The sequence below is a fragment of the Hakea prostrata genome, chromosome 10 (assembly GCF_041222555.1).
Source record: "Hakea prostrata isolate BN-2017 chromosome 10, UWA_Hpros_2, whole genome shotgun sequence".
NCBI lineage: Eukaryota > Viridiplantae > Streptophyta > Magnoliopsida > Proteales > Proteaceae > Hakea > Hakea prostrata.
Window position 1 is genome coordinate 15,137,657 of NC_142609.1, and position 13,768 is coordinate 15,151,424.

Below are 13,768 nucleotides of genomic sequence, written 5' to 3' on the forward strand. Positions count from 1 at the left end.
TCGGACACAAACGACATGAACCTGAGCAGAGCATTTGCACGTGCACTCACGTCTAAATCCGTCCAATGTCCACGGAAGAGAAACTATTTGTCGTATCGCCGTTAAATCTAACGGTGTAATTCGACGTACGGTGGACCTACGCGCCAAGGGAATGAAAGCGTGACGTAGGACAGGTGCCACGTATTATCTCTTTGCAATTCTTATGGTGGGGCCCATGTACGTGGTACGTTTATGAACTTGAAATCATGGACTGGACGACTCTTGGGACGACCAAATTTTTAAAATTTAGGTCAACATAGCACCGGCAGTGTTGGAGATTGACCAATGATGTAATGCCACGTTCTTGAATAGGAAGTCAAATTGAGAATTCAAATAGATGTGGGGCCAGGTTAAACGGCAGCAGAGACCTATTAGGGTTGAAATTTGATCAACAAATGTTTTATTGTAATCTTTGAATTTTTATTTTTTTTTGTCAAAAGGAGAAAAATTTTGAAATCTTTCTTTTTCTTGATTTCTTCATCCGAACAATTCTTGGTGTTTTGATTTTGTAATATATGTTGAATATTTTCTATCAAAAAAAAGTATTGAATATTGTATTCTTTATCAAAAGAAAATTTTGTATTAGTTCAATAGATGCCTATATGATATAAATCACCATGAAGCATCTTTCAGGAGGAAGAATTCATTGGAGTGATTTTAAAAGAATGTGAAGACTTCATGATGGAATAAAGGAACGTCGGATATCTGGTTTGTAGCATAGTTAACATCTCTAAGGATATGATGCATTTTGACTCAGTCATTAGCTCGAATCAAAACTTGGATATTAAAAGTAATTCTTCCGGTCCAACTCAGGAAGTCTTGGCATTTCAAAAGAATTCTTTTTGATGTACAAGTTTTGTCTCAAACTAATACTCAATTCAGCTTATTTGGGGCTTGAGTATCTTATTATTTTTTTTTATAAGATTTATATATGTCTTGTAACTTTGAAAATGTCTTCTACTATAAAATCTTTAAAAAAATAATTATAATTTTAAACTTTATTACATTTTTTTAATCTTTTCTGGTTTGTATATTAAATTGATGAATTATTATAATTGAACTTATATGAGAAAAGAAAAATATTTGGTAGTATGATTTTTTGGTCAATCATTTGGGGTATGCTGATTAGTGGGTCATGTAGTGCATAACCACCGTGGAATACAATATCAAAATTAATGGAGCTCTCTCTCTAAAAAAATGTGTCATATAGAGGATTTAGCAAGGTAGCCCTTTGAGCCATTACATTTTCATCATGTGCCATGAGACTCTCTACCAAAGGCTCACTTCAAACAAAAAATCCCCAATCTCCTAGGTATTAGCCCGTGGTGGCCCTAAGCTTAATCATTTATTCTTTGTAGATGATTGTATGTTGTTTTCCCCTATCTTAATTCCAAATGCCTCCCATATTAACATTCATTTATAAGATTTGAATTGGTATTAGGGCTACACATTAATCCAAATAAATTTGTTATTTTGTTTAGCTCCAAGACTCCCCAAGCTCTAAGGAGTGATATTGTTTTCACTTTGGATATCAAAGAGGTTCAATCCCTTAGTACATACTTAGGACTTCCATCATCTATTTGTAGTCCAAAGCACATATCTCTTTTGTTTTAGATCGGTTAACCTCTAAATTATTAGGTTGGAAAGGGAAACTGCTATCTCTAGCCGGCTAGCAAGGAAATTCTGATCTAAATTGTGGCTTTTGCTTTCCCAATCTATGTCATGTCTTGTTTTCTTATTCTCAATGAATTGTATCAGCATATGAACCAAGAAATTTGTCAGTTCTAGTGGAAGGATGATGATTGGAAAAACATATTTTGGATCAAACAAAAAAATATTGTGTAAGGGAAAGAGGGAGGGTAGCTTGCTAAATGATGTCCATTGTTTTAATAAGGCATTGCGAAGAAAGCAAAGATGGAGACTGTTAACAAATTCAGATTCCTTGGCTTGGGGCTCAAGTGATACATGCTAAGTATATAAATGATACCCCCTTTTTAGAATGTAAAGATCATTCATACTGTTCTTGGGGGTGAAGTAATATACTCACCAATAGAGATATCTTTAAATAGAGTTTGGTTAGCTAGACAAGTAAAGAATGAGGCTAATATAAATATATAAAGTGACCCTTGGTTACTATCCTTATCGTTGAAAGATATTAGCAGCCCTCCCGTTAGTCATAGCCCCCCCACATGGAAGCATGATCTGATCAAGTGGCAAGACTCACAATGGGACATCCCTTTGCTCTAATCACTCTTCACCCCCCTTGAAGTTGAAGCCATCCTTGCCATTCCACTTCTTTCTATAGACTCACATGATAATTGGATTTGGTATGAGAATGAGAATGGTATGTTTACAGTCAAATTTGTTCGTTATCAATGCTTAGCAATGGCAAATGCACAATGTAATATTGCTTCATCCTCCTCATATTTTATTTATTATAATTAAATTTGGTATATCTCCATCCTCCCTAAAATCAAACACTTTCTTAGAGAACGTCAAAAGAAGCCATTGCAATAGATAGTTCTTTATTTGTTAGGAAAACTACTCTAGCTCCATAGTGTTTGATTTGTGATTGTGGTAATGAAAGTGTCAGTCAAGTCTTATTATTATTATTATTATTTTTGTCTTCGTGCAAAGGGAAATGTTCCTAACATCTCTTTGCATATTGACAAGGCTGAATTTCGAGGTATGCCACTTACATAGTTGGATGGAATTTATCTAAACAAAATATAAAAGTTGTGGTAACATGGATAAGGTAAACCATATTTGGAGTATATTGATTTGGTGTATTTGGAACACCAAGAATTCGAAAATCTTTCATGGTATTGATGGTTTTGTCCTATATATTATGGTTTATTTATCCTCTTTATGTGTAGATATTCATAATCTTTTGAATGATTCATATGTATTAGAAAGAATCAGCCAAATGCCATTGCAAACCTTAAGGAGGATGGGTCCTACTTCCAAGTGTTCATAGATAGCTAATGGGAAAGCAATACAAACAAGGGAGGAAGGAGCTGTATCTTATGGGACACAAATGAGACGTTCACTGATGTACAATGCAAAGATAGCTTTGGTTGCTCGGCCTTAGTTTTAAAGCTCCAAGCTATGAGGGATGGCTTGCCTCTTGGTAGGTCTATTAGGGGTTTCCAATCTCCAAGTTAATTTGGATTGCTTTATTTGCTTGCCAGCCATTCTTGCACTTCACGGTTTTAGCTCTTCTTTAGATTGAATGAGAATTGGTTTAATTTATGATATTTTGAAGATTTTGGCAAACTTTAGTTTTGTTCATTTTAATTTTTTTCCTAGGACTTGTGATGCCTTTACAGATTTCCTTGCTAAGGGAGTACGTTGTCTCTCTTTCTCTATGTCATGGTAGAATGTATCACCTCTATTTATGGTTGATATTTCATTGTTGTTGTCTAAGTCTCCTAGCTTTAACTATTTTATTTACTGAAATTTTCAGTTTTTAGCTACAAGATTTGAAAATTTACTAGAAGAAATTAAAAAAGAGAAAAAAAAAAAAAAACTTCCTCCCCCCTGCCCTCGTTCCTCCACAAGAGAATGTACAAGTATTAATAGAAGGTGCACCATCAAATCTAAATCAAAGTATATTTAGAAGTTTCATTAGTTAAAGAGGTAAGTCTCCCCAAGCGTTTGGAAGAACGTGAACAACAGAACGATTAAAAGAAGGGGGGAAATGCAAAGAGAAAAAAATATATTATTCACAATAATATATAATGATAAATCTTCAAGGGCGTGGCTTAGTGGGTAAAAAACCAACACCTCCAAGAAGGAGATCAAAGTTTGAATCTTCTCGGGGATAGGGGCAAAGCCCTATTTTATTTTTAATTACATTTAAAAGCTAACCCTTGAGGATGTAGTCAAGATATGCAAAAGCTAGCCTGAGTGAACCTCCTCAATTCCAAAAAAACTAGAAACCATACAAATTGAAAAGTGCATGTAAATTATCAGAACCAACACATATAACTTAATAGATAAACTCATTAAAATGGCAATTTGGTTATGCAATTTGAACTGAATAAGAGTTGGATAATTAAATTGGATTCTTTTTTTTTGCATAATTTATATTTTTAGTTTAATCATAAGTAATATATCAAAATAGATTATGGGCTTTAAAGAGTAATCTTTGGTTACTAGACAACATAGTAAATTATATAATGGGAAATAGATTTGATATGCATAATCTAAAAAATGTCCTCTAAAGTGGAGAGACGATCTTCTTAAAATAGTTTTGTAAGTTCAGTGAAAAAATGTTATTGTCTCATATGGAAAAATAGAGCATACAAAAGAAGGCAAGATTACAGGTGAACAAATTTATGAAAGTTATGCAAAAGTATTTATTTATTTTTCTCTCTTTTTGAACATGCACTCCTTTTATTTTATTACATAAATAAAAATAACATGTTCATCTTGCAAAGTTGTAAACAAATTTTTACCGAAGAGTTGGCTTGTTGGTAATGACCAATGCCTCTTAGTGAATAGAATATGATTCGATTCTCTTTGGTAGTATATGGAATAGCCCTTTAGGAAAAAAAAACTTTCTACCTTATTATAGATTTTATTTTGTAAAGTTTATTTTAAATAGAAGTAAGTCCACCAAAGCAAGGTTACAATAGTGTCGGGTTTGGTCCAGCTTTTTATTTATTTACCTTTTTTTTTTTGTCAAGCTTATAAAAATCTAGCTCTAAATATCATAGCTTAGATTTCACGTTGGAACCTTTGTTGTCATAAAACTCTGATCTTGAATCTTGATTGGCCAAGCCTATTCAACATGCATCTTATTTGGGTGATCTACTAATTAATCCTAACCTTGTTTCACTATTAATGGTCAGTCCTAGCCGTTATCTTGACCATAAAACAATAAAACAATTCATAGCTCCATATGGTTCCCTTATATTCGCCAAAGCATCCTATAGGTTTAGGTAAGATTTGAATGATATGGGTTAACACCCAATTTTAATCTAACCATTTGTTGCCCTCAGGACTCAGGAGTAGAATAATCGAGTATAACCTTATTCAAGCTTATAGCAGAACAAGAAGGGTTCAAGCCATCATAACCAAACTTGCACTCTATTACACTCAAGCCTACTCAATAGAGGTACAAGTTTGGCTCTGACGGCCCAAACATATACTTAAGCTTGAATGGGGTATGGGTTCAAATGTCCTAAGGTGGATTTGAATTGGATTAGGGTGGCCTTGATTAAAGTCAAGGTTGAAAGTTTAACTAGTTAACTTGATACAATCCTATCACCTTGTAGGATTTTATTTATTTTTTAAATATAACAATAACACAATAATATGGAATTATGCATTGTTTTATTATTATGCGATAAGGGTTAAGGCTAGGGTTAAGGCTAGGGTCAAGGTTAAGTGTCTAACTTGACTTAGCCATGTAGGATCAAAGTCAGGGCCAAACTTAGGTATTTATGGTCAGGGTCTTAAATGTTTGACCCAAACAAACCCTATTGCAACCTTGATACTCAACATCTTTTTCTATAATTAGAATTTATTATATGCACCCCCCTTTACCATGAAACTTGTGACACCCCTTATTGTGCAAACCCTACAAATAGGTTTACTTTGTTAGGCACTATTAATGACAATTTTCATTTAATGATTAGAGTTCATTTTTTTCCTAATATGACTCAAATACCCTTATGTGTTAAAGTTACTCAAATTCTCCTTAAGTTAAACCCTATTTTTGTTCATGGTATATAGTTCCTCAATCATCCTATGGTTATTACTACTCAAAAAATAAGCTCTCTATAATTAAATTTGGTGACACGAGGATGAAAAAAAAAATAAGACTTCAGGTATGCAATAACAAGTGGATAATCTCTTATCAATTAATATGATGAAGTAGTTTATGATGTTGTAATCCATGCTTGCACATTTTTTAACCATATTTTGAATTTTTTTTTTGTTTGTTAAAATGGGTGTTCATGCCTTTTTTTTTTGGATATGAGGTTCATCCGGGCCAGCTTGCGCGCACCACGATTTACATCCTCAAGTGAGTTTTTTTATATTAATGCCGCCAAGTGTGTGCAAACCCAAGACCTCCCCTAGGGAAGTTGGATCTTTAACCGCTTTAACATACCACCTTTGGCAGTGTCCATGCCTTTTGCACAACTATTTTTACAAATTCATATTGACCCCACAACCATATGGATCAAGTCATATCAAGTTTAACGAAGAATCGTTCAACTTTCACTAAAAACAGTGAAAAACATTAAAGACCTTGTTTGAGTTCTTTAATTGTTGAATTATTTTAATCAAAACCTCATTCTTCACTAAACAATGGTCCTTTGTCAACTCAACTATTTTCCTTGTTTTTTTTTACCATCATATTATCATATTACTACTATTATAAAAGCAAGAACTTAGTGAAGATGACTACATTTCACTTGCCTATAAATCCCCTATCTATTTAGAATTGTTACATTTAAAATCCATCCAAAAAGTATAAATTCTCATCCAGTCACTTATTAATTCTCATTTATTCATATAAATAAAAACATATGATGAGATACTGTAATCCAATACTCACCCTTAATCAATAAATACCCCAATCTAATGTTACATTTTTCCATCATATTCTATCTAATGTTACATTTTTCCATCATATTCTATCTAATGTTACATTTTCCCATCCCATTCAATATGACATCACATTTTTTTTTGTCCTATTCACTCATGTAAATAAAACACATGATGAAATATTATATTCTTGCGCTTACCCTCAATCAATAAATATCCCAATATAATATTACATGATGAAATACTTTAATTTATCATTTACCCTCAATTAATAAATATTTCAGTCTAACATTGTACTTTTCCATCCATTAAATCTAACATTACAATAAATTAAAACATACGATTATGATGAGAGCCTAGAGCAACATTCCATGACGATACATGAAATAAAGAAGATGAACATACATGTAGTAGAGGAAATATGATGAACACAGTAAAAACAAGATGGTTAAACTAAGTATGATATAATGTGGAAATCATGTAGAGATGAATCTGTAATTTTTGTCCTTAGAAATTATGCCATCTTTGTGAAAAATTCGAACATTTTCCTATTGGACACTAATATTGATATGGAGTTTTTTTTTTTTTTTTGTAGGTTGATTTGACACTCCACACATGCAAGTGCAAGTGTGCCTTTACTAGTAATACAAAAAAATTGTTTTTCCATTCAATTTTTCTTAACGATTCATTCTTAAAGGAACACAATAATGAACTAGTTTAATATAAAAAAAAAAAATCAAAATTATCCTTCAATAATGTTACAAAAGAATAAAATCTTTGAAATTCCCTTTCCACGTTAATCATAACCATTTATATTTATTTGCTACCCACAAATAATAAAAAAAAATTATTTCTAGTTATGATTTGTCATTTGTACAAGGGATCAAGAATTTTAATACAAATATGTTTCTAATTATTCAATTCAAGATATGAATAAGTGTAAAGCATAAAAGTATCATCTAGGGCTAATACAAATCCATATTTTACTTTTTTTGGTGTTTCACTAGTAAATGTTTACTATTATCCATTAAATTGATTTTTTTTTTGGTCTAACCATTAAATTGATTCATCTGTTATAATTCTTTTTTTAAGATCCCATTTTTATCAAGATTTCCCTTGATTATAAGAAGAATACACAAGATTTTTCTTTAATGGAAGATGTCCACTCACCAACTCGTTCATTTTCAAATATTCAATTGCTAACTTCTTATTTGTATATTTTTTATATTTAATAGCAAGTCAATAATTTTTTCTTTACTCTGAATGAGAAATCTTCCCTTACTTACGAGATCCTCTCCACCTAACTTGCATCTTCCAATTATTCATTCTCATTCATATGAGTAAGACACCCACACTGCCTTGCTTTGATAAGAGCAAACCTTGAAGCCTAAATCTTCTAACCCCATTGCCTCTGTGCCCCCAAAATTTCCTTCTCACAACCCACTTGACATAGGTGGCCTAGGGTGGTCTATGTTAGGTGGGTTGTGAGAGGAAATTTTGGAGGCACGGGAGTAGTGGAGGTAGATGATTTGAATTTCAAATTCTGTAAGTGTGGGTCCCTCTTCTTTTTTTTTTTTTTTTTTTGGGAGGGGGGGGGGGGGGGAGAAGGTTCATTTGTGTATTTAAAACTAACTTCGTTTTCAAGTTTATTCATCATTTTTGTTTGGTCAATCTCTGGAAGAAAGGATATCGCAGGAGGAAGCTATATTAGTCGATCTCTGAAAGAGAGTCCAACATGGGCCGTTGTTATGGTTTGTTTTCTTTTGGTTCTTATTTTGATTTTTATGGAACAAAAAAAAAAATCATTTGATTGAAAAAGTAACAAGATTAAAGCTTTTAGTCCTCCATTTTATTCTATGAAATGGAGTTTTTTATAATACTTTCAAAACCTTTTTGCAGTGGTTGATTCGTACATAGAAGGAAGATCTGTATGAAGGACTAGAGAAGATCAAATCAAGTAGTTTAGACATATCTTAGTATTGTAAATTGAAGTTATAATAAATGATAATTAGCATTTATTCTTTGCGTATCTTTCCAAAGGCTATGTTGCCAAATTTTGTTTATTTGTTGATGACAGTTGTGCAAATGCTGATTTCAAAGAATTTGCATGTCTAAGAAAGTCGAAAATTCTAGGCATCCATGAAGAGTCTCAAATTTTGAGGGTCACACAAAAAATAAAATAAAATAAAATAAAAATAGAAGACCTCTTATAAATGAGTAGAAATGGTAAGAAAATATAATTTGGAACTTTTTTTCTTTTTTCTTTTTAATTTTAATTCTCATAGTGGGTTAGTGCTATTTTAAAGGGAAAAATTTCTTTTGTTTCTTTAGATACAATTCATTAGCTTCACATCTTCATCTTTGTCTTCCCGTTTTTCATGTCCTCTAGTGCATTGCCACCATGGAATTGGGAGATTGAAGGTGATGAACTCTCTCTGTCTCTCTCTCTCTCACTCTCTCGCTCATATATTTTATCTCTATATCTTCTTTCTCACTTCGCCTTGAACATATTGAAGAAAATTTGCATGTGAAAAGCTAGAAGAAGTAGGAAAATGAAACAAAGACACTTCAATATTAGTTATTACATGGTAAGTATATTTGGGGGAAGAAAATGCATTTTTTTCCATTCAAAGTTGATTGTTTTTTATGGGTAGCTTCAACTATTGTAGTCTTTAAGAATGAAAAAATAAAAAAATGATAAATTTATTGTTTATTGCAGATCCAGACAGGTTTAGGTTAGCAAATGGCACATCTTTTGGTAGAAGGCACTTAAATTGGTGAGGTGTAGCGAATTCTTGTTTGGATGGTAATAATCCTAAATCTTTTCTACAAAAAAAAAAAAAAAAAAGAAAAAAAGAAAACAACAATTTGAATCTCATGCTCTAATTCTCCACAATATGATCAATTCACTCCCAATTTTCATGCAAATCAAGCACGTGCACTCTGAAATTCAAATTTTCACTATGCTAATAAGAATAAAACATAAGAAAATCATAATAAAATACTATAATATGCTAATAAAATTGAAATACTATAACTAGTGCTTACCCTCAATCAATAAAGATTCCAATTTAGTGTTATACTTTCCCATCCAATTAAATCTAACGTTACATTTTCTCATTTATTCAATCTGGTGTTATATTTTTCCCATCCCATTCACTCATGTAAATGAAATGGATGATGAGAATATTCTAATCTTGCGCTATTACTTTCAATCAATAAAGATTTCAATCTAACGTTACATGATGAAATACTATAATCTAGCCCTTACCCTCAATCGATAAAATATGATATTACACATTTCCATCCCATATAATTTGACATTACACTAAATTAAAGACATATGATTATGATGATAGCCTAGAGCAACATCCAATGATGACACGGGAAATGAAGAAGATGAATACAATAGAGGGAAGATGGTTAAATTGGGCATGATATAATATGGAAATCAAGTAAAGATAAATCTGTAATTTTTGCCGTTAGGGCCTCCGTCATCTTCTTGAAAAAATTGAACTTTTTCCTATTGGATAATAATATTGATATAGGGTTTGTTCTTGGTTGTAGGTTGATTTAACACTTCATCTCATCAACTAAATGAGTATAATTAATATGTTTATAATTGTAATGTAATCATGATAACTAGTTCCATTCAATAATTATTTCTCTTATTTCTCTTTTTTCATTAGTGATTTAATTTATATTTTAATTTAATGCTTTATTTTGTTCCAAACAGTAATGAAAACCCATGTAGGGCAACATATAAAAAGTCCTTTAAGATCTTACAAAAAAAAGAAAGAAGTGAAAGTCTATAAGCCCAACATTGTCTACCTATGACTTCTTACTCTATATTTTCTTTACCATGAGATCAACTCCATACTTAAGCTCCACAATCATCACAAATTTAGGGTAGTGTTGGTATTTTGGAGAAATAGAGAAAGAGAATTTGGAAACCATAAGTGAAAGTAGAACCTTTAATTCTGTTAGTGCAAAGTTCTTGCTCAGACACAGCCTTGGCCCAACTCCAAATGGCACATAAGTTTGAGGATACTTGCAAGCTTCAGAGACTCCATTTTTAAACCTGTTAGAGTTGAACTCGTTTGCATCTGGTCCCCAACTATCTGGATCTTTGTGTAGTGTGGGTATTAGAGTCCACAACCTTATGCCTTTTGGAACAATGAGATCTCCTAGCTTTGTGTCTTTCAATGTCTCTCTTGAAATGAATGCACCGAGGAGGATAGAGTCGTAAGGTTTCTTGAATCACCATCTCCATCTACAAACGTAAAGCTTAATCATCAATTGGACATTTTGTTACTATCAAACCCAAGAACAAAGTTAAAAGCTAAAATGATGGACAAAGAAAGAAAGTAACCCATAAACACTGGCACCAACAAGCCTTAATTTTTTGCCCTATTATTTTTCTTCTTTTTCTTTGGAGGTTTGAAATCAATACTAAAGTTCCTATCAACTTGAAAGCGATTTTACTAGCATGGTTTCCTGCAACCATCGTGATTAGAAGCATAGACAAGGATAGGGGTTTTGCAACAAGTTGTTTATATCTAAGTTTCACAACAGATTGTCCATAACTAGAGGAGGAAGGGGAGCAAGATAAGAAGGGGCTAGCAAGCTTTTGAGGAAAGAAGAAACACCTAGTCAGGAAGGAGCACTAGGTAGTTGGAGAAGGGGTGGGGTCAAAAGAGAACTACCTCTTATGATTATATACGGGGAAGATCAAGAGATTTCTGTGGGATGGAGCGTCACTTCCATGCGGGCGAGGTAATGGGACCACATGTAGAAGCATCGACATGATAGGCATTTCTACTGAGTTTGGATCATCTACCCTGATGGATAGAGGTTTATGCTTCCCCAACACTTCTTCACCACACATTAGTACATGGTCCACCTCTTATTTTTCTTCCTTTTCCAGAATTTAAATATGGATCCCCTTCCTGATGTGTGGTGAAAAAATATGAAGAAAACATAAACCTCTATCAGTCAAGGAAGAGGATTCCATTCCATCTCATTTCTACCTTTCTTAAGAAGAGTTGGCACTTCTTTCCCCATAAGGCCATAACCCCACCCACCTTTGACATAGGTTTTACACTCCCCTTATGATAAATATTCCTCCATTATCAATTTTATCATTTCAGAATTCAAAATGTCAAGGAGGCGATTGATGTTGATGACTATTAAAAGAATTGAAATGGTGGTAATTAGATCTTAGGAGAAGAAGAGAACTCTTTTTATGTCACATGAAATTAAGGTGTAAATATCAAACTAAACAATTTTAGAAATAGAAACCACCCCGTAAAATTGAAATAAAAATCATACCAAATCAAAGCCCATGTAATTTGTACGTACCATTTTCAACTTGCGTAAGGCCTCAGCATCTGGCAATCCAGCTCCACAAACCTGGAAAACTTCTTGACGAACGCGGTCTTGCCACTCAGGAAATAAACCTAATAACATCAAGCACCATGTAGAAACTACTGCTGTTGTTTCATGACCAGCAAAGTAGATGTTGGTACATCTATCTACTATGAATCGATTTGATGCTTGTCTGCTAAACTTATCACTCATAGCTCCCTGTAGGATCATTTGTAACAAATCCTTCTCTAAGCTTTTGTTAGCTGAGGTCTTCTCTTCCCTCTCCTTTACTGTCTTCAATATCAATGCTTCAATCTCTTTTTCTAGCTTCTGTATGTCTTTATCAGTACTCTTGCTTGGAAGACTTCAAAAACAAATAAGCACTATTCAAAAGCAACATCAAAGCTAGCTTTGTTTTAAAATTACTTCCTAAATAATTTCTACCATGGATTCCGTCTTTCCAAATGTTTAGGCCATACCAAAATGGTTTTTATACAAGGACCTGCGTTGGAAGATTTTGGGCCTTTTTTATGTCAATTCTCATTCTCTATTTGCTTACTTAAAAGAGAGAAATACAAGAATTCATCTATTGTCAAAAGTGAAAATTGTTTGGTAACTTTTGTCTAAAATAATTTATGAAATGAAAAATATGTTTAAATATCAAAATAAAAATTGAGAATAGATCATTAGGGCTTGGTTTGGGAGTGAGAAAGTAGAGAAATAATAAAGTTTTCATAAAAAAAAAATCCATATTTACTATCATAGCCTTGACTTTCATTTAGATTTTAACGTGCAAAAATGAATAGAATAAGCTATTGACCTAAAATACACAATCCTTAATAGAGAAAAAGTCTATTTTGAATTTTGGAAGTTTTTCTATTCTTTTAAAATAAAAATATAATTTAAAATAGATACCAACACATCAAAAAGAAGAAAAAATGTAAGCACCTGAGAATGAGATTACCAAAAAGACCCTTCATTTCATTCTTCCTCTTGAGACCCTTATTACACCAACAAAAATGGGAAGGATAGAACTTATATAATTTATAAAATGGTTACAGAGTGGTAAATAAGTACCTCAAAGCTGCTCCTTTATGCAAGAAGCCTCTCTCAGATAATATTTTCTCAAGAACTCGATCTTAAAGAAGATGTTTTTGCCTTGAGAATAAGAACTCCCAAAACAAGTTTTGGCAATAACAGTAGCAGAAAAATCTCTTAAATCTTCATCAATTTTTATCTCTAAAATTCCTCCTTTAGATTCAATTTGTTTCTCACATTTCTCTCTCAGTGTTAGCCCAAACTCCAACATTAGCCCCACCATCCGCTACTCCCCCAAGAAGAAAAAAATTAAAAACACATTACCCAATGAGTGTCCATGCCTTTTTCACAACTATTTCTACAAATTCATATTGACCCCACAACCATATGGATCAACTTATATCAAGTTTAACGAAGAATCATGTGTGAGTTCTTCAATGGTTGAATTGTTTAAATCAAAACCTCATTCTTCACTAGACAATGATCCTTTATCAACTCAACTATTTTCCTTTGTTTTTTTTTAACTATCTTATTATCATATTACTACTATTATAAAAGCACAAACTTAGTGAAGATGGCTACATTTCACTTGCCTATAAATCCCCTATCTATTTAGAATTGTTACATCTAAAATCCATCCAAAAAGTGTAAATTCTCATCCCATTCACTCATTAATTCTCATTTATTCATATATATAAATAAAAATACATGATGAGATATTGTTGTCCAATACTCACTCAATTAATAAATACCCCAATCTAAC

At 32.5% G+C, this 13,768-nt stretch overlaps 1 pseudogene; it reads right to left on the reverse strand.

The window, feature by feature from the left end:
* Positions 1-10,446: 10,446 nt before the first annotated feature.
* On the reverse strand, positions 10,447-13,288 carry LOC149002123 (cytochrome P450 714A1-like; annotated as a pseudogene).
* Between the last annotated feature and the right edge of the window lie 480 nt (positions 13,289-13,768).